The sequence below is a fragment of the Trichechus manatus genome, unplaced genomic scaffold (assembly GCF_000243295.1).
Source record: "Trichechus manatus latirostris isolate Lorelei unplaced genomic scaffold, TriManLat1.0 scaffold00296, whole genome shotgun sequence".
NCBI lineage: Eukaryota > Metazoa > Chordata > Mammalia > Sirenia > Trichechidae > Trichechus > Trichechus manatus.
This window is the reverse complement of record NW_004444232.1, coordinates 1243852-1267039: the sequence shown is the minus strand read 5'-3', so window position 1 is coordinate 1267039 and position 23188 is coordinate 1243852. Positions and strand designations below refer to the sequence as shown.

Sequence of the window (23188 nt, the reverse complement as noted above, 5' to 3'; positions counted from 1 at the left end):
ATTTTATTCAAAACAAATTTTAATAGCACTATTTTTATAACCTACATGTATTTTAGTGTGCCTTTCACTGCCAAATTGTCCTAATTTAGAGATATATGATATGGTCCCTTGCCTCTCATGGCCCCAGTGTTTTTGTTGAAGAGACTTCGCTGCACATTTCTTCCACAAAGACAGGAGGGGCAGGACCAAGGATCTGTTCTTTTGGGATTACAGCTGCATTTCTATCATTTGCCATTTCCTGGCAATAAAATTAAAATATAATTTATACATAATTAATAGTTTTGTATTAACAAGATTTGCATTATAAAAATGCATGGCAGCTCAGGTGAGCATCGGTACCTGGATGATTCAGAGTTAGCTAAGGAGTAGAAGAATTTATTAAGTGCATCATCTTATTTGTGCAAGTAACCCTCCACTGAAAAAGCAGCTCTCAAACCAGCCTTGTATAAGAAAGTACTATGTCTGAGATTAACCACCTAAGGACAGTAGAATGTTTCTTTTGCTCACAGGTTTGGTACTATTTCTCAAGACCTGCAAAATTGATGAGATTAAATGGCCCAGGTATCACAAATGGTTCCTGCACACAGCACATATAATTCTGATAGGAATAAACTTCATTGCCCCAACCCATAGGCCTACTTTCTCATCTTGCAAGCCTGCCCCAGCTCTGTTTCTGGCTTTATGACTGCCCTCCACTAGTCTGACAACTGACGCTGCACTTCTAATTACAAATGACCCCATTACTTCCAGACTCCAAAAAATGCATATGAGTAACTGTCATGGATTGAATTGTGTCCCCCCAAAATATCTGTCAACTTGGCTGGGTCATGATTCCCAGTATTGTATGACTGTGTAATCTGATGTAATTTCCTTCTGTGTTGTAAACTCCATCACTATGATGAGGTTATATGAGATCTCCTTATGTGTTGTAAATTCTATCACTGTGATGAGGTTATGCTGATGAGGTTTGCGAGATTGGATAGTGTCTTAATCCAATCTCTTTTGAGATATAAAAGAGAGAAGCGAGCAGAGACACATGGGAACCTCATACCACCAAGAAAGCAGTGCCGGGAGCAAAGCACGTCCTTTGGACCTGAGGTTCCTGCGCTGAGATGCTCCCAGACCAAAGGAAGACTGATGACACAGACCTTCCACCAGAGCCGACAGAGAGAGAAAGCCTTCTCCTGGAGCTGATGCCCTGAATTTGGACTTGGAGCCTACTGGACTGTGAGAGAATAAACTTCTCTTTGTTGAAGCCATCCACTTGTGATATTTCTGTTACGGCAGCACTAGATGAGTAAGACAGTTAACTATTCATGCTCCTGAATTACTTCCCTTTTTTTTTTTTTTTTTTTTTTTTCTGCTCCGTCCGTCTTTGTCTACAATTTGTTTTTGTTTTTTTCTTTATTTACTTCCCCCTAGTCAGCCACTATTTGGGCTGATATTTATGAAATTGAAGTCTATCTCTATGGAAGTTTTACAGTAGTTTCTGTGTACCATCATCATATATTGCCTTTTATTGCATTTTTTCTGTCCTTAAAATTATTGTGCTCCTTAATGGCTGAAATCAGGAAGGATTTAACTACGTATTCCCTATATGTTTATTGCATGAAATTATATTTGCTATTGATAAATATTTATTTCCAGAGCCTTAAATATGTTAGAAAGGGGCAACATAGAGGCCAAAGGACAAAAGTTTAAATAATCTAAGCAGTATATATTAACTTAATGCTGTTACTCAAGGTGCTTTATCTCTAAGATCACTTCCTCAGAGCTCCAGACTCACATATGCAAAAGTGCCTACTGAGCATGTCTAATTGGATGTCTCAGAAATACCTAAAAATTAATATATCCCAAATTGTATAAGTCTTTTATTTCTCTCTTAACCTTAAATTGCCCCCCTCCAAGTTTTCCCTGCATCATCCGTTTGTTCAAGTGTAGAAGTCATCTTGGCTTTTCTCTCCTCCACACATGCAATTCATCAAGAAGTCCCATTGCTTTTACCTCCAAAGTATATTTTCAAACTGATCCACTTCACCTCAGTGCCATTTCCCTCACCATATGTCACATGTACCACAGAAACTGCTCCTTAAATAGTCTCCCTGCATTAATTCTTGCCTCGCCATCCTCAGAGTCTTCCTGCCCATTATATCTAGATTAGAATATCATTCTCACATTTTTTATGCCTGAGAATCCTGCTTGTTTTATTCATAGCACTTAACAAGAAAATATGTTGAATAACATAGCATTAATAAAATAACTAACAGCACTCACCTCATGAAGTTATTGCAAGGATTAAATTAGTTTAATTAAAAAAAAAAAAAAAACTGTCCCTCTGCTTGATTTTAAGTTCCACGAGGGCAAGGGCCATGTCGCTCTCACTCACCTTTTTGTCTGAGAGCCTAGTACACAGTGTCTGGCACATAGTTGGCCCTAAATAAATATTTTCTGAACAAATTAATTAATGATTGAAGCACCCCTAATGGCAGAAATGAGTGAATTTATAGCTAGCTCTCAGATTTCCACGAGTATAGCCCTTAAATATTTGCAGTTTTATGCATTATCTTTAAAATCCATACAAAATTGTATTTTAACCACTAATACATGCACGCTTGTTTTAATATAAAAGTCCCCATCAACACCCAAGTCTTCACATGGAATTTGGGTTCCAAAAAGTCCTGCTGGCAGGCCTGTACAGCAACTGCACCTCCCTGCCCAGCCCCCACTCTGAGACACAAAGACTTGAGTTTGAGAAATGGGAGATTACCAAGCTTGTTTTCTTTTTACCAAAATTTTATTAGCATTTTCTATACAACAATGATGTGGCTGAACTTTTTTCCACCAGTTTTCCAAATATCAAATAATTTAGTAGCTTCATTCTAACAAAAATCAACTATCATAGTGATAGCTAATGTGAAAACTTGATATAATTTTTTACTCTATCTCAAAAAAGAACTATATTTACATAATATGGTAGCATTACCCAAGTGATTGTAAAAACTGGGATTGGGTTTTTCCCAGTAAGAAGTTTTATTTTTATATAGCGTACCAAAAACCAAACCTGTTATCGCCAAGTCGATTCTGACTCATAGCGACCCTACAGGAGGGAGTAGAATTGCCCCATAGCGTTTCCAAGGAGCAGCTGGTGGATTTGAACTGCCGACCTCTGGGTTAGCAGTTGAGCTCTTAACCACCACGTCCCTGTGAACTGAGGCAGGAAAAATCTTGGGTTTCTAAGGTCTATGTATATAACAACCCTATAAAATAATCACTTGTATTATGCATGTTGTACAAATGATAAAAATCAAGCCTTAATGATAATATTATCCAGCATTTATTAGTTCTAAGCGCTCTTTCTCCCAACTCATTTGTTTCTAAAGTTCTTCACACTTAACATATATTAACTCATCTGATCTCCACTAAAACCATATATAATCTTTTTAAAGTTCTTTTTACTATTCTTAAAAGTTTTCCATAAGTTTGAAATTATTTCAAAATAAAAGGATAAATATTTTCATTGTTAACACATAAGAGTAAGTCACATATTTAAAAAACTAAATGTGACTGATATCATATGACTATGACACTGTAAAATCTGAACATTTTCCTGCAGTTTTTTTTTAGGTTTTAGTAGAATTTTCCACATTTTTGTCATTTCTATTATTAAAGCAAAAACTATAAATATTTGTAAGTCATTCCACTGAAATGGCAGCATTATTCTCATCACAATAATGCTGCAAATTGTAAACAAGAAAATTCCCACATGCCTTTCTAATTCTGATTTGGCAGTTAATTCATTCTTTCACCCATTTATACATTTTGTCCACAAAGACTTATATAGTTTTTTAGATAATTGAGAAAACTGATAATACAGAAGATGACAATAACAAAAATTTCCATTTATTTTCTGGACAGATACTTACATTAACTTGCTGTATTTCTATAGCAATTTGATGAGCTAGTACAGGTAAGGAAACTAAGGCACAAAATGGAAAAATAATTTGCTCCTAAAACAATTGGTGCATGAGCAATCTGGGGATAAAATTCTCTTCCATTAACACTCCACTCCTTGTGTTTGAAAAAGAAACAAAAATTGAGCTTCTGGAAATACTAAAAACTGAAAGTGTAGAAATATCACAAAGTTGTTTTTGACAAAACCAAAAGCCTTTGAGAAACATGGTAAAACCAGACAAAAGGCTACTAAATTCTGTGGATGTTAGTTGTTGTTTTGGGTTTTTTTTAAATAAACATGAAGATCGTTAAGCTCATCCAAGGTTTGGTCTATGTAGTATTCTTCTCAAGTAACCTATCTCCCTGAGAATTTTAAACATATAAAAAATTGGTACTTTGAGACAACACCTTGGGATTTCTTTGCACAGCTATCTAAGCAGTACCACACCAATCAAATATGAGTATAGATTTTCCTCCTAAATGCATGTCTGTGTCTTCCACTCTCCACCTTCTTCCTGTTGGATGGCAGCATTAACAACTGGTTTACTGACCCCAAATGCATTTCCTCATGAGCTGATTTTACCAGCCCTCTTCACTCCATCCTGCTGGATTTGTTTGTGCTCAGTTTAGGAACATGAAGCACCAAACACTAATAAGCACCAAAATAGAAAAAGAGATTTATTTATATACTCTTTTGTGATGCATCCTCAGTTTAGAGAAAGGCCAGAATCTACAAGACTCATTTCAACAATAAAAATTCTCCTCTGACAAATGTTTACTCTGTGTCACTGGCAAAGATGAAAGCATTGTGTGTGTGTTGCATATATATTTGTTTTTACTAACTGACTCATTCTGGGATACCATAACTATTGCATAAGTGAAATCATTTGAACACTGAAGTTCTATGTCTTATGGGATTATTAAAATAATACTGTTGTTTTTTCACTAAGTCCTATAGGGAAATAGAATTCTATTTTAGCTTTTTTTTTTTTTTTAATTTGAAGTACTATTCACTTTTGAAGATCAAGTTAATTTAAAATGGTTGTGTAGTTATTTCTTTACTCATTCAAGAGACATTTACTGATCTTTTACTAAGTCTCTTTTTTTATTTATTGGATTTTTTATTTGGATAAAATTATAGACTTTATAGAAGGTTAAATTTAAATGTTACTAAATGATGTCATATGCTATAGAATCAAATGAAATTCTGCAAATATTTATTGTGCAAGTAGAAGTTAAGCTTTACTCAGAAAACTATAACATATTGGGCAATATAATGGAAGCAGAATATCTACATAAGAATATCCAAATTAAGGTCCCTGGAGAAGGCCATCATGGGTGGTAAAGTAGAGGGTCAGCAAAAGAAAGGAAGACCCTCAATGAGATGGATTGTCACAGTGGCTACAATGATGGGCTCAAGCACAACAATGATTGTAAAGATAGTGCAGGACCAGGCAGTGTTTCACTCTGATGTCCACAGGGTTGCTATGAGTTGGAACCAACTGGATGGCACCTAACAACAATCAAGTATAGACAACCCTTTGGAGAACTTTGTAAAAGAGAGCATCAGTAAGGCAGAGGATGGAGATCCTGAGAGGTCAAGAGAAGTTTTATGTTCAAAGGGAAGAAAATACTAGATGTTTGTAGACTGATATAAAAGGCTAGTTTTGAGGAAAATATGGAAGCTATAGGGCAAAAAGGATAATTGCTGGAGACATGTTCTTGGAGCAATGAAATGGAGTTGAATCTGGTTGGCTTATATAAGATAAAACACTTTATGCATCATATCTGGAGGGAAGGTAGATTAAACAGGCTCAAATGCTAATAAGTAGGTAATGTAATGAGGGAAGCTTGTGGAAGTTCATTCTGATAGGTTTTGGCTTTGTATTTTTCTTTGTTTCTTAGTGTTGTTATAACAGAAATTCCACAAATGAGTGGCTTTAATGAACCAAAATTTATTTTCTCACAGGTTAAAATGCTGGAAGTCTGAATTCAGGGTGCTGCCTCCAGGGAAAGGCTTTGTCTCTCTGTCAGCTCTGGGGGAAGGTCCTTCTTCTCTCTTTTCAGCTTCTGTTCCTGGGTCCTCGGCAACCTTCACATGGCATGGCATCTATCTTCTCCCATCTGTGCTTACTTCTTTACATGATCTGCTCTTTTTATATCTCAAAAGTGATTGGTTTAAGACATACCCTACACTAATATGACCTCAATAACATAACAAAGAAAACCCTGTTCCCATATGATATTACTTCCACATGTATAGGGGTTACGATTTACAGCACATATTTTGAGTGGACACAATTCAATCCATAACAGTATTCAAATAAGAAGCATCATCATCAGCTGAAAGAGAAGATGGCAGAGGAGGTGACTTAGTTTCCGAGGGCTTCCATAACAAAATACCATAAAGTGGGTGGCATTGAAGAACGGTAATTTATTACCTCAGAGTTCTGGAAGCTAAAAGTGTGAATTCAAGGCAACAGCAGGACCATGCTCTCTCTGTTGGCTATAGGGGAAGATCCTTCTTTGTCTTTTCAGCTTTTGGTATGGGGTCGCTGAGTTAGAATCAACTTGACGGCAACAGGTTTTTGTTTCTTTGGGGAGTTTCTTGGTGTTTCTTGACTTTTAGATACATCTTCACATGGCTTACCTTTGTGTTACTCTGCTTCTGTGTCTGTTCTCCCTTTTATAAGACATCAGTCAAAAGAGATTAGAACCCATTCTACCTGTATGACCTCGCTAACTTAACTGATAATATCTTCATGGAAAGAATCTTTTCAATAGTTCTTTTCAAACAAGGTCACAATGACAGGTACAGGCGCTAAGACTCCAACATATTTTCTGGGGGGACAAAATTTAACCCATAACAGAAGGCGTTGACATTTTGAGGGGAGAGGTGAAGATATGAAAATTGTCACCTAGGACAGTAGGAAAGTGATTGAACTAGAGACCCTAGGAAGTGACAAAGGCCTGCTAGAACTTGGTCTTGAATTTAGAAGAGATTGGTCAACATGATGAAATACTTTTCTCGGGTACATTTAACTATTCTAGTGCTAAGGAGCTGGATTTAACCAGCATTAAAGTTTTGCCAAAGAAGGAAAAGAGAGGAAGAGAGTTCATATGAGGGATAGATTTTAATATAAGGCATAAAATCTAGCTGTTCAAGCAGAAAAATGAAGACATGAAGCCAGGAACAGAGAAATGAAGGAAGATCAGTAGATTATAGGTCCTGATGGGGTTGAATAATTATTGCAAATAGAGTACTAATATCAAATCAAATGCATTGCTCCTTCTAGAAATCAAGATTTCAAACTATTGAGATAGTTTAGCTTCATTTTGATAGATGAAAAACATACAAAATGTGGTGGATATTTTTATTGTTTTGTTTTTATTATCTAGCTAACAGGCATACAGAAAGGAGGCAAGAAGAAGTATAGAAAATAATAAACATGAAGAATTATCACTGCAGGATGTGGGATCAGATCTGAGGATTTAATAAAACCCGAACCGCATGTCAGGACTAATATATCAGTCTCCAAAAGCACAGTTAAGGAAAGACCTAATTAGCTAGGAATTTATCTTAGCATCTGTACTAGTTACTGTATTTTTATAACAAAAACTATAATTCTCCCACAATTTCTGTCACAAACTATAGCTTCACTGCACTTTCAAGGTAACAAATAAGGAAAAAAAAAGAGAGATATCTCACAAGTTCATGATAAAATTACTGGCAGTATGTTGTGCCAAAAATGCAATTAGTCAATTATTTCAGCATAAATCTTGTTTATAGGTCAGTAAGTAAAATAAAATGTTAATGTTAAAAAGTGTTCTATATGACACTAAATATTTTTAAATCATGCTATTTTTTGAGACAATACAAATAGCATTTTACATGAATATTGACATTGACTATCAAAATACCACATTTAAATTACGAAACAGGACTTTAAAATACTAACTTGGAAAAAACAACCAATGATTGTTGATAGGAATTAATTAATAAATTGTAATATACTAGATCAGAGAGGGATTATCAAATATAAACTCAAAGGAATACCAATATAGAACTTAAGTCCAAGAGTCACTTTGTCTCTGTTGGCCTCTCATCAGTAGATGAGATCCTATCCTAGTCTTTAAAATTCTCAAGTACTGAGTTAACCAACCTATGTAGTCCTTCATACGTAGATAAAACTTTGCTATAATTCTTCTATAATTTTATTACCAATGCAGGTTGAGTTTAAATATTGAAAAGTTTAGTAGCTATTCTCCTAATGATTTATATTGCCTTTAATTGATCATTGAAAAGAAAAACCAATAAAATACATTTTTTATTGTTGTGGTGCCATCGAGTCAGTGCCATCGAGTCAGTTTCAGCTCATAGTGACCCTGTGTACAACAGAACGAAACACTGCCCAGTCCTACGCCAACCTCACAATCGTTGCTATGTTTGAGCCCATTGTTGCAGCCACTGTGTCAGTCCATCTCATCAAGGGTCTCCTCTTTTTTGCTGACCCTCTACCTTACCAAGCATGATGTCCTCCAGGGACTGGAATGCACATAAGCAAATATATTTAGTTTACTGAAGAGTCACAGTTAGTAAGACTTATGAAAACTGTAGATTAGCTACAATAGTCATCAAAAATGAATTTTCAAGATAATGTAGTTCAAACTGATAATTTTGTTATGAAGTTCAAAATAAATTTGCCTCTAATATTTAATTTCTTAATCTCGTATCAAACCCCTTTAATTTATAAATAATATGATATAATATAGCAAGTCTTATACTGTTTACATTTAAATTGTGTAGGGTTAATACAGTTGTTTCTTTACACTCCAGTTTTTCTTTCGTCAGCATCCCCTTGTTTCAGGTATTGGAGTGGCTGAAGACTTTTTCTGGGATCTGGCAAAGGGGAAATTAAATTAGCGATACATTTATTTTGGTTCAACAAGGTATTAAATGCTTCACAGTCACGTCTGTATTTATGTTATTATGACCAGTCCTGGTGTAGGAATGGTTTCTATGAATCTTCCTACCACAGCCCCACCCTCTTCATACCAGATCTTACGACACACAAGGGTGGGACCAGATGTATATATATTAATTTTACCTGGCACTGGAAGTATGTAAATAGTGGAAGAGAAACAAGTTTCGAAATATATGAGGCCAGAAGGTAGTCTATGGACAACTTTTCCAAATATTAAATCCGTTGCTGTCGAGTCGATTCTAACTCATAGCAATGCTGTAGACAGAGTAAAACTGCCCCATAGGATTTCCAAGGCTATAATCTTTATGGAAGCAGAGTGCCACATCTTTCTCCGGAGGAGCAGCTGATGAGTTTGAACTGCTGACCTTTCGATTAGCAACCAAGTGCTTAACCACTGCACCATCAGGGCTCCTCTTGCAAATATGACAGCCCATAATAAAAGAAACTTGAGTTCTTCCTAAATTTGACAACAATTTTAAACATACATGTAACATTATCACCAATAAATTGTGAAGCTGAAAAATATATTTTCTAAACTAACAATAAAAGACAAATTTCAATCAACCATGATAGGGAAGAGAGACCAAATTTTCTTTCTATTCTCTCTATACATAGTGAATGATATTATAAAGTAATTGTCAAATTATGATATATTCATAGAGTAGTCAGTCAAAAATATTGTAAAAGGGATATTAATATCAGGCCTTTAATTAATAAAAATACTATTTTTTCTGCATTTATGATTCTGTACTATTTGTTAGTTTTATTTCCATCTGTGATTTGTTGTAATTTATTTTCTCATTCTTAATAAATAATCCACTTTCATTCTTACTTTTAAGTTTGTAATTTTTCTAAAAGAAGTTCCCCCAAGTTATATAAGCTTAAGACCAAGAAAAACCTAGGGGTGCCCTGTTCATAACAAATATTCACATTAAAAAAAACAAAAACAAACCTGCTGCCATCAAATCCATTCTGATTTATGGTGACCTAGTGTGTTACAAAGTAGAACTGCTTCATATGGTTTTCTTGACTATAATCTTTATGGAAGCAGATAGCCAGGCTCTTCCTTTGCATTGCTGCTGAGTGGGTATGAGTTGCAACTTTTAGGTTAGTAGTCAAGCACAAACCATTTGCACTACCCAGGGACCACAGTTAAAAGACTGTACAAGGTACAGCCAATAGATTCAACAAAACTATTTGTCCTTTCTCAAAAAGCGTACCTACAGATTTATATTTAGAGGACAGTTTGAACTCTAAAGAATTCTTCTTGAGGGCCTCAATATACATGAATCCAGCATATCTAGCCATAATTTGGGTTCAGAGTTAGGGTATTGAGCTGAACACTTTGCTTGTGTCTCCATCCAAGATTCAGTCCTTACTAACAATGTGGTAAATAAGTAGAAGAGAGATCTCATTTCATATCTAAACCTAAGACCACCTTAGACACCTTGCAGCGGTAGATTCTCCACTAAAAAGCGTTGACATCTTACAAGTAATGTCTCTGAGTAATACAAAACTAATAATCTTGGAATGAGAAGAGAACATAAGAGTCAATTTAATCCAACATTCTACCAAGCGAAAAAGTTCTGTGTAAAACATAACATCCCTAATCAATGTTCATCCAACCAGATTTTGCATGAAAACAAACCATTGCTTACACCTTCATGAAAAACACCAGCCCGTTGATGAATAGTTCTGACTCTGACAAAGTTCTTAAATGTAGCAAAAATCCAACTCTCATGAATGCCATGTATGTTCTCTGGAGGCAAACTGAGTAACTTTACTCATTTATTGACCTAAGTACCTTCAAATATTTGAAGACATCTTCTATCTCACCCCAGAGTCAACCTCTCTCCAAACTAAACACGCTTAGCTCTAGTTCCATTAACCTTTCCCTCCCTGTGTAGATTTTCAAGGAAAATGAAAGTATGATACTTAAATTATGGATTCATAGACCACTAATTTATCAAGCCACAGAATCATATATTCGTGCCCCTGAATGGTAAAGGTCCTTTGTCAGATAAATTTCAGGCTTTAGATCCAAAATCTCTATGACAGATTTTAGTCAATATCAGTTAATCAACAAACCTTAAAAAACTGCATTGGAGTGTGCATCCTCTTTCCTCCATCTCATTGCCATTAAATACACACACACACACACACACACACACACACACAACTGCTGACTGTTGGAGACTTGGTAACTACTTCCCTGGCTCTCAAGTGCTACCTCCTATCAGATGCACAACAAATATTTTTCAAAGTGCTAAAAGCACTGGCCTTTCAGGCGGCAATTTTCAAGAAGGAAAGAAAAAGCATATGTGCATTTCTACAAATAGCAAATGGTCTACATATCACAACTCTGAATTTTAGATAGGAATACTTTTAATTATTAAACCAATACCCTTATTTTATTTAGACAAGAGGAAATTGAAATACAAAGACAATTAACTTTTCCAAAGTTACACAACTTATTTGTGACCCAAGTTCTACAAGATCTTGTTCCATGTTCTGAAGAATTCAGCCACACCAAAATATACAAGTTAAGCTCAGCAGAATTAATCACAAGGATTTATTTGAAGGAATCATGAGATCATCTTACAAAAAAGGAAAATGTTTACAAAAAAATGATGCTGATATAAAAATGACCCATGGTGAACATGATTTACCTGACCATTAAAGAAGATATGAAGAGACACAGATCATACCTCAGTTGTAGTGACCCACGATGAATCCCCTGAGCTGATCTAGACTGGCAAAATTTTGTCTTGAAGTTCTTATCTTTGTCTAGCGAGAAAAAAAAAATCTCTGTCTTCAGCATACATTGTATGTTTATGCAAATAACTCAAGCGTCTTGGTTATCTACTACTGCTATAACAGAAATACCATAAGTGGATGGCTTTAACAAACAAAATTTATTTTCTCACAGTTTAGGAAGCTAGAAGTTCGAATTCAGGGTGCCAGCTCCAGGGGAAGGCTTTCTTTCTCTGTCAACTCTGGGGGAAGGTCCTTGCGATCAATGATCCCCCGGTGTAGGAACTTCTCAGTGCAGGGACCCCAGGACCAAAGGACATACTCTTCCTGGCTCTTCTTGCATGGTGGTTGGTAATGAGGTCCCTCTCGGCTCTGCTCACTTCTCTTTTGAGAGATTGACTCATGGTACAACATAATCCTGTAGACTGTGTCCTGCCTCATTAGCATAACTACATCTAATCCCACCACATTAACATCAGAGAGGTTAGGATTTACAAAGCATAGGATTATCGGATCACAAAATGGAGGACAATCACACAATACTGGGAATCATGACCTAGCCAAGTTGACACACATTTTGGGGGGACACAATTCAATCCATAATATTCCACCCATCGGCTCCAAAAAATTCATGTCCCTGCCACATGTAAAACACATTCATCCATCATATCATCCCAAACATCTTAAGTCAACTCCAAGTCCAAATCCCACGCTGGGGCAAACTCCTCTTTATCTGTGAAAACTAGAATACAAATTATCTGCTTCCAAAGTACAATGGTGGAACAAATTACCACAAACTTCATGGCTTAAAATAATACACATTTATTTTTTCAGAGTGTTTGTGGGTCAGGAATTCAGATCTGGATTAGTCAGATCCTTTGCTCAGAATCTCACAAGGATGCAATCAAGATGTAGGCAGGCTGAAGGAACTATTTGGAGGTCAAGTCCTCTTCCAAGCTCATGTGGTTGTTGGCAGAGTTCAGTTCTTCATAGTTGTAGCACTGAGGTTCCTGTGTTCTTGCTGGCTGTCAGCCAAGGGCTGCTATTAGCTTCCAGAGGCCACTCCAGATCCTAGGCTCACAGCCTTCCTGGAACATGGCAGCTCACTTTAAAGCCAGCCATAGATTCTCTCAATCAGTCTGCTAAAACAGAGTCTTATGTTCTATAAGGTTTTATATATGTATCTGTGTATATATATATATATAACCAAGTTTGAATCCACCAGCCGCTCCTTGGAAACCGTATGGGGCAGTTCTATTCTGTCCTGTAGTGTTGCTGAGTCAGAATTGACTTGATGCCAGCGGGTTTGGTTTTTGATTTTATACCGCATATGATACCAAAAAACCAAAACCAAACCCGTCGCCATTGAGTCGATTCTGACTCATAGCAACCTTATAGGACAGAGTAGAACTGCCCCCATAGAGTTTCCAAGGAGCGCCTGGCGGGTTGGAACTGCCAATCTTTTGGTCAGCAGCCATAGCACTTAACCACTATGCCACCAGGGTTTCCCTACATATGATAAGGCCTTATTATATTCTGTGTGCTCTCCTATCAGTGTAGCAGAGTGGATCTTAAATGTAAGGGAATCACTTGGAAGGCTTGTTAAAACACAGTTGCTAAGTTTCTGGGTCTGGAGTGAGGACTAAAAATTTGCATTTCACCACGGCCTCCACCAGACTGAGTCCAGTACAACTAGATGGTGCCTGGCTATCACCAGTGACTGCTCTGACCAGGATCACAACAGAGGATGTAGAACAAAGTTCTAACTCACAAAAAAAGACCAGACTTACTCGCCAGACAGAGACTAGAAAAACCCCAAGAGTATGGCCACCAGACATCCTTTTAGCTCAGTGATGAAGTCACTCCCCAGGTTCACACTTCAGTGAAAGATTAAACAGGCCCATAAAACAAAACGAGACTAATGCAGCCCATCAGTCCAGAGACAAGGACTAGAAGGCAAGAGGGGACAAGAAAGCTAGTAATAGGGAACCCAAGCTTGAGAAGGGACCATGTTGACATGTTGTGGGGTTGTTAACTATTGTCATAAAACAATATGTGTATTAACTGTTTAATGAGAAACTATTTGTTCTGTAAACCTTCATCTAAAGTACAATTAAAAAAAAATTTTTTTTTAATTTGCATTTCAAATAAGTCCCAGGTGATGATGTTGTTCAAGGGACCACACTTTGAGAACAACTGAAGAAGAATGTAGTATTTGATTTAGAGGCAGTTGATCTGAATATAAACCTGATTCTACCAGTTACCAAGCCTGTAAAAGTCTAGCATTGACGGGATTGATGCATATTAAAAAGAGCAGTGAACTGAAAGTCACAAGTTCGAGTATAAATAACTGGAAAGCATTTCTCCACCTGGCTCCAATTTTATCTGTGAAATATAGCACTTAGATAGATGATCTTTGAGTTCTTTTCTAAAATCTTACAATTTTACATATTTTCAAGTGTATAATATATCCTCAAATATTGTGAATGGTTATTATAAAACAGAAAATCAGAGAAATGCAAACAAAATAAATCCTACTCTGAAAACATGCAGAGCCAGTTAAAAAGCCCAATGCCTGGTTCTCTTTCTGTTCCCAATAATGTGATTCACAGAGTTCAACAAAATAAAAGAAGAAAAAGAAAGAACATAAACCAGTGTCATCACTACAACGTATGATGTTCGTTAATTAATAATTTATTCAATAAATATTTTTCAGTGTCTCTGTGTTCTAGATTCTGTGATGGGTTTTGGGAAAACAGCGTAAAGGAGACAGCTAGGATGATTGCTTCAATCTATGAGGGCACTAATCATTCATTTGTCATATACTTATGTTATACTGTGTTGTCTCTTAAGAAAAAGTTGGCCCTAATCTATTTGATGCAACTGGCTGGGACACAATTTAGAGGGATCAAGAACTACAGCCCACACTGACTTGAAAGCAGGGCCCACAAGTCAAAGACAAATGAATAAGAAGAGGTACTCGATATCAGTTATCAAATCCAGAAACTGAAGACTTAACTCTTTCAGAGACTAATGGTCTCCCAAGATCCATCTCCTTCCTTCTCTTATAAAAATCTTTCTAGTTTTAGATAGGCACATGACCATTCAGCAAAAAATATATTTCCCAGCTTCTCTTGCAGCTAGATGTGGCCCTGTGACTAAGTTCTTCAGCACAATGGAATGAGAGACGTGAAATTGCCAACTTCTGGGTCACATCCATATAAACAGGCTGTTTGTGCTCTCTACTTGTTTATTCCTCGTCACACACACTGGAATGTGACTGGGTGGCTTTGCGCGATGTGGACAAGAACAACACCCTCAAGATGACTGTACAACCAGATCATCTTCTGCAATAGAGTTGCTCTACCCTCTGGAACTATGCAGCAGCTCAGACTTTTCATGGGAGAGAGAAAGAAATATTTAAGCTATTGAATTTTGGGTCTCTTTATTAGAGCGTATTAGGGTATATCCTATCTAACACAGATATCCATAATGGATCCCATCTACTAGGCCAAAATTTGGAAAGAAAGTGAGGACCATTTTCCTTTGGCTCATGACAGTAACTCTAGCATCCAGTACAACACGTGAAACATATTAGGTGCTATGAATGTTTGTTGAATGAAATAGAATGAAATAGACATGGTTCTTGACTTCAAGGAAAAATCACTGCAGTGTGAGGAAACGGACATGGAAACCAAAGTAAAAAATGGCTTTTTTTTTTTTTTCAATATCTTATTAATACACATTCTTCCAAATCTCTAAAGATGTCTCACATTTTTATATGAAAAAAATATGTTATTGGCTACAGTTTAAGCTCCTCTGGCATGCATTTTGATAATCAAGAAAAAATAGTTTTCAGGTGTTAAACTTGTTAGAGAATAAGGGTGAAAATAGCATAAAATCTCAACTGTTGTTTATTCCATTTCTGAGTGCAAAACTAAATTAGTAACAAATACTTTTCGAGTATATAAAACAGGAGTTAGCAATATTTCTGTGACTGTTGCCATCAAGTCAATTCCAACTCATAGCAACCCTATAGGACAGAGCAGAACTGCCCCATAGGGTTTCCAAGGAGCAGCTGGTGGATTCGAACTGCCGAACTTTTGGTTAGCAGCCAAGCTCTTAACCACTGTGCCACTAGGGCTCCAATATTTCTGTGAAGCAGTACCAAATTACCAGTCCCTTTTCTTTTGGTGTGTTTAAGATGTAAGGTTAATTCTGATTTCTGCACACAGAACAAGCAATAATCTTTATAATAAATTATCAAATAAAATTTTTGATGATAATTCACATTGCCTATAAGAATGAGGAAACTCTGGTGGCATAGTGGTTAAGAGCTATGGCTGCTAACCAAAAGGTTGGCAGTTCAAATCCACCAGCTGCTTCTTAGAGACCCTAAGGGCAGTTCTACTCTGTCGTATAGGGTCACTATGAGCTAGAACCGACTTGACGGCACCTAACAACAACAATAAGAATGAAACTTATAATTTGGGACTGAAAGAAGATTCCTAATACATAAGGGAATTATGTGTAAGATCTGAAGAGTTTTGCTGCTGATTGTTTTGCTTTAAGAAGGTATTTTTTTCCAAAGAGATTTCAGACTAGAGTCCTAGAGAAGCATGTGTGTTTATACAGTAAAACCTATGGGAGCTGGAACTAGACAGGGCTGCCTTGTTTTTCTGGGTCTTCAAGTTTTCCACCTTTGACAGGGTGCAGTCTTACCACTTTTCTATCGCTCCTTTTAGTGGAAAATATTTGAGCTTTCCGCCTTACACAGGTTCCAGCTTTCGCAGGTTTTACTATACAGTGCTGCAGTAAAATACATTTTTAATTTAACCTCTAAAACAACTCTAGCCTGTAGGTATGGCAGAGTATTTATAAGCATGGACTCTGAATCCAGACTACCCTATTGATAGTGACCCTAGAGGACAGAGTAGAACTGCCCCATAGCGTTTTCAAGGCTGTAATCTTTACAGAAGCAGATTGCCACATCATTCTCTTGTGGAGAGATTGGTGGTTTCTACCACTGAACTTTCCATTAGCATCTGAGAGCTTTAACCACTATGCCACCAGGGCTCCTGGATCCAGACTATCTGGGTTCAAATCCTAGTTCTGCCCATAGTTAGCTGTGTGACCTTAATCTCTTTGTGCCTTAGTTTTCTCATCTGTAAAATGGAGATGATAATAATAACACCTACCTTTACCCCTCTTCCTCTTCCTCCTTTCATATCTACCAGTTCTCTCTTGCTCTCTATTTCTGTCTCTCTCCCTGTTTCTGGCTCTCTGTCTCTATTTCTCAGTCTCTCTCCCTTACTCCTTCTCTCCACACCCCACATCCAATACCCAGCTCTTCCTCTTTGGTAGGATGAACACGCTTTTCTATCTTTAAAAAATATAGATCTTCCTTTATTCTTGAAGTTGCAACACTTAGCACACAAAAGCTCTCCTCTAATATGACATGATATACTTACGCCTCTTGGGCTGCTTTCCATATTCTTATTGCTATTTAAGTGTCTGTCTGCTGCTATGTGGTGATCTCCTTGGGGCAAGGATCCTGACTTATTTATCCTTGTATTCTCAAGACTTCCAAAGTGCCTGGCACATAATGGAAAGATCTTAAATGTTGAATTGTTTGCTATTAAATCTATCAATACTATAATATGTATATTTGCATATGCATGTAAAACCAAAAACTAAACCCATTGCCATAGAGCAGGACTCATGGTGACACCACAGGACAGAGTAGAACCGCCCCATAGGGTTTCCAAGAAGTGGATGGTGGATTCCAACTGCCAACCTTTTGGTTAGCAGCTGAGCTCTTAGCCACTGCACCATCAGGGTGCTGCATATGCATATATCGTGTATTAAATAAATAGTATGATCCCCTAATTTCCGAAGTAATACAGGAAATAATGTACTTAGAGACTCGCTTGAACTCAGTGACATACCATTGTATGCAAACGTTAATGCAATAATTAGAATAATCTTAACTTTCTCTAATAATTATGCCTGTGGCTAATTTAGAGGATGAACTAGTAATACCACAACTGATTTTTCAAATCATTTATTAAATGTTACATCAATTTTAACTTGATTTCATAATATTAAATAGCACAGGTAAATGACAAGTTCTAAAAGAATAATTGGAGGACCTGGGTGGTACAAACCATTAATGTGTTTGGTGCTAACCTAAAGGTTAGCAGTTTGAGCCCACCAAGAAGTGCTTCAGAAGAAAAGGCCTGGCAATGTATTTCCCCAAAAAATCAGCTATTGAAAATCCTATGTAGCACTGTTTGACACACATAGGGTTGCCATAAGTTGGGATCAACTTGAGGGCAACTGTTGTTTTGTTTAAAAGAATAATTTAAAAAGTATAATTCAAAGCCTAAATACATATTTACTAAAAAATTGTTCCCATCTGTCCTGGTGGCACAGTGGTTAAGAGCTACGGCATGCTATAGCTGCTAACCAAAAGGGTTGGCAGTTCAAATCCACGAGCTGCTCCTTGGAAACCCTATGGTACAGTTCTACTCTGTCCTACAAAGTCACTAGGAGTCGGAATCGACTTGATGGCAATGGGGTTTTTAATCAAAAGTCAGATGGATAATATAGTCACAATAAATTAATATTTATGGCATCCGCACAGAATGCATACCATTAGTGTCATAAGGTTCAAAAAACTAGGCATGAATGCCACTGATAAACAACTAAAGTCAATCTTGGGGACATGTTTATCAGTGCTGTGCATGTGAGGTGTATTGCTGAATTTAGAGGAGGATGACTAAGTTTAATAAGATGAAAGAAAGGGAAATGATGGTGTTGGTCTAGATTCCAGGTAGGGGAAAATAGCTTTATATAAATACACAGAAGCATAGAAGTGGCCAGCACATTCGGTTACAGAGACTAATATACCATTCAAGACATTTGAATTTCATTCTGTAGTAATTTTATTCCATAAATAGTATGGAGGATGGGTTAGGGAAAGAAAGCTATCAGTTAATTAGGCACCCATGACGATAATAGAGATGAGCTACGATGAAGACCTGCACAAGGTAAGTGGGAATGGAAGAAGGAATTATTTCAGATCTAGGAACAACTGGACTTGATCCTGAAAAAGGTAGAAGACAACTATGACACAGAGTTTCCAGTTTAGACAACAGAGAGAATATGATCCCCAAATAAGAAATATGTACTGGAGAACAAGTTTGAATAGAAGAGCATAAAATCATATTGAGCATGTTGAATTTGAAACATCTATGGAATAAACTGAAGGAGGTATTAGCACATAATTAAACATATGGACTAAAAGCTTAGAAGTAAAGTGCAGTCAGAGTGAAATAGATGGGGGAGACATCAGTGAGTAGGCATTGAACCATGAAAAAGAATGAAAGAACAAAGGAGGAAGAACATTTTAAAAATACAAATATTAGAAGGGTGGAGACACGTCACCAATTAAAAAAAAAACGAGAATATGTGGTCCTAGAGGTAGGAGAGAACCAGGACACAGCTGGCATTAACCCTGTCTATCATCACTACCACTCACCACTGACCAGCTGAAAGTATTCATGATACTTGTCCCAGATTCATTTTATTTTTCCTAAGCTTCTCCCACTGTTATCCAGTTCTGGCCCAGTTCTTGATATTTGCCTTTAGTGATAGTTAAGGTAGTGTGTCAGCTTGGCTGGGCCATGATCCTCAGTGGTTTGGCAGTTATGATGTAGTTTGGCAGTCATATGATGATGTGATCACTTTCATGATGAGATTTGGTATAATGTGATCACCTCCATGATGAGATCTGCTGTGAGTAGCCAATCAGTTGAAAGGGAGTTTCCTTGGGGATGTGGCATACATCTAATACAGGTGGACTTTCTGACAAGGTTCATGGGCTTTTGCTCTCTCTGTATCCTGCAGCTGGCTCCTGTTTGTCTTACCTTCAGTTCTTGGGACTTGATCTAGCAGCTTATTTACCTGCCGTCTTGTCTACCGATCTTGGGATCTGTTGGTCTTCACAGCCTGTGAGCAAGAGCCCTGCTATCTGACCTGCCAATCCTGGGTTCACCAGCTGCTGTGGCTATGTGAATCAGGAGAAGCCTCCAGCCTGACTCACGGACTTGGGATGTTTTAGCCTCTACAACCGTGTGAGCCATTTCCTTGATCTAAATCTCTCTGTATATATATTTATATGCTTTATTGGTATTGCTTCTCTAGAGAACTCAGCCTAAAACAGATTCTCTTTCATTTAAGATTCCACTCTAAATTTAGATTTAGAATTAGTTCCTGTCTTTCTGACTCCTTTTGTTCTAGCTCCTGATTCAAATCTTGCCCTCAGAGGTTTTGGATTGGATTTTTTCTCTAGCATTTTGCATATCAAACTATAAGAGACAGTAACCTATCTAGCCAACCTCTTACCCAGGCCAGTTAACAATAATGAAAACTAACAAGTATAGGCTACTTGCGAAAGCCAGATACTACACTAACTTATTTAGTGTTCTTTAATTAACAACTGTATAAAAAACCCATTGCCATCAAGTCAATTCTGACCCATAGTAACCCTATAGGACAGACTGGAACTGTCCCATAGGGTTTCCAAGGGTGTAAATCTTTGTGGAAGCAGACTGCTACATTCTTTCTCCCACGGAGCGCTGGTGAGTTCCAATCACTGACCTTTCAATTAGTAGCTAGGTGCTTAACCACTGCGCCACCAGGGTTTCTTTAAAAACTGTATAGATAGGTATTTCTACTAGCCTCTTTTTGGTTCCAGTAACTGAGGTCACACACAGGTAAGAGTGAGCCAGGATCCCAGCACTAGTACTCTGGCTCCAGAGTCTGCACTCTTAACCACTGCACTATACCACCTCTCCATCCAATTCCAAACAAGCAGCAGAGTTTGAAAATTCCCAGCTTGAATTTCAAGGCAAGACGGACATTCAAGAAGAATCAGATATTTAACATTTCCAAGCATTGCAGAGAAGTCAAAAAATGAGGGCTGAAAAAAAGAAGCCAGTGGATTAATCAATTAGCAAGTCAATGTAGCCTTCTCCATAACATCCTATTCCATCACGGGGACAATCAGAGGCAGATTATCCAATAGGCACAGTGCTTACCAGATCATCTGCAGTAAACCATTTCACATTTTTTCACCACATCAAAGATTCTGCTTCTAGGTATAGCTGGCATCTTCCACTCTCCCAACCCCAAGCACCTTCTGACAAAATCGAAGCTTCTTTACAAATTTACAGTCTCTGACAGAGGCCAATGACCCAGTAAGCAAGGTGCTTACTTTTACTTACTAACCTCTAGTGAACAATTTCCCATGAGTTTTGCTACATCAAAGATCACTACAGATGATCTGGTAAGCACCGTGCTTACCTTGCCTATTGAATAATCCACCCCGGGGGCAATAGTGATAGAATTAGGATTGTTTGTGAAATGAGATTTGACTAGTACATGGAGGCTGTCTTCGTTATCTAGTGCTGCTATAACAGAAATACCACAAGTGGATGACTTTAACAACAGAAATTTATTATCTCACAGTTTAGAAGGCTAGAAGTCTGAATTCAGGGCACCAGCTCCCAGGAAAGGCTTTCTCTTTTTGTCACCTCTGGGGGAATGTCTTTGTCATCAATCTTCCCTGGGCTAGGAGCTTCTCAGTGCCGGGACCCTGGGTCCAAAGGACATGATCTGCTCCCAGCTCTTCTTTCTTGGTGGTATGAGGTCCCATCTCTCTCTTTTTATCTCTTGTAAGATAAAAGGTGCTGAAGACCACACCCCAAGGAAACCCCCCTTACATTGGATCAGGGCTGTGACCTGAGTAAGGGTGTTACATCCCACTCTAATCCTCTTCAGCGTAACCTAATCTTGTCTCGTCAACTACAGGCAGAGATTAGGATTCACAACACATACGAAAATTACATCAGATCACAAAATGGAGGACAAACACACGATACTGGAAATCATGGCCTAGCTAAGTTGACACATATTTTTGGGGAACACAATTCAATTCATGACAGATGCATTAAATTCAGACTACTCTATCAAGAAGTTTGATAATAAATGAGAGAGAGGTGGTTTGGAGGACAGGCACATTCTAAATAACTTTTTTCTTTAGATGAGAAGATGGTGGGGGTGGGGATGTCCTTTATAGACAGGGGAGAAGAAACTACTGGAGGAAAAGAGACAGTTGATGCAAGGGAGAGAAAAGTGGATAGGCCCCAGGAGAAGCGTACGGAATCAAGAACACAAGTGGGTGGACAGTCTGGGGCGGGGGGGACTCCTTATGGAAGAACCATGTGGGCAGAGAAGACTGTAGATGACAAAGAATTAGGAGGTGGGAGAGGAAATTCAGATTGAACATGCCTGAGGCCATCTGTTTTCTCCGGAAAGTAGGAGCTAAATCCTTTTGCAGGGAATGGGGTGGCTATAGTAGAATTCGGAGCTTGCATAAAAGTTGTAAAAGAATTTTAAGAGCCACCATGAGAAATAGAATAGGGAGCTAACAAGAGACATAACTAAAAGAGTTGCTAAGCAGGAACAAGGGCCAGCTGAGGATGAAGCTCCTAAATTTATAATGGAGAAAATCAGCGTGAATATATGATTTCTCTAGTTGGGCTCAGCCTTCCAGCAGGAGCAGAGAAAACATGGGTTTGGAAAAGAAAGAGCTGCAAAAGACAAGGAGTTAAGAAAATAGGGAGCATTTAACAGTTTCTTTGAAATCATCCCTCGTGGTTCCAGACTAAATAGGAATAAAAGTGAATCCAGCTGGAGAGCGACTGACTCAGAGAACAGGGAGGTCTTGAAAGACTGATGTCCAGCAGGGAGAGGAAGGCAGTGTGGGAGAAAAAGCTTTGCTGAAAAGGAGGGACAGTGTTAACATAACAACAATTTGTCTTATAATTTTCCTCTGCTCCCTGATTCTTTTCATTTTCTCAGGTGCCTTAAACCTCCATGCTGGTGAATTATTTAGCATCCTCAATTTACTAGCTCTTCTCTACCCTAGTTATTCTCCAACTTATATTTTTGCTAGTTGAGTTTCTCTCATGGGTCACCCTGAATCTAAACTTCATTCAATCAATGTCAGCCACCAGCCCCTATAATATGGTCGTGTGTATTAGGAAAAGGCAGCTTTTCTGGGTGAAGGTGACTACCGGTGGACAACAGGCTGGGATTCAGCCCCCACACGCTCCCTCATCCATGTGTCCGTATGCACAGCACACACTCCACAACCATATTCTGCAGTCTTTGGTGAGCCCAAAGAAAATTTAAAAATATATTTATTTAGGGTTGTATTTCCCTGGATTGGGAGTAAAATCTTGATTTTATGAATGGACACATTAAAATCTTTTACGGAAAACATTTTAAATAATAAGAAAGAAAGAAAAGTGAACGAGTACATAGCTAGAGCCCTCTAAGATACATTTGTTTAAATAAAAGAAACCCAGGTAAAATGAAGTGGCCAGGATCCCTCTCTGAGGTTTGTGTTTTATATATTTATATATATA

The 23188-nt window shown here is 37.7% G+C and overlaps 1 protein-coding gene across 6 annotated transcripts in view; it reads right to left on the bottom strand.

The window, feature by feature from the left end:
- MAPK10 (mitogen-activated protein kinase 10) overlaps positions 1 to 23188 on the bottom strand; it is a 363104-nt gene that overhangs the window by 100216 nt on the left and 239700 nt on the right. The window lies entirely within an intron of this gene.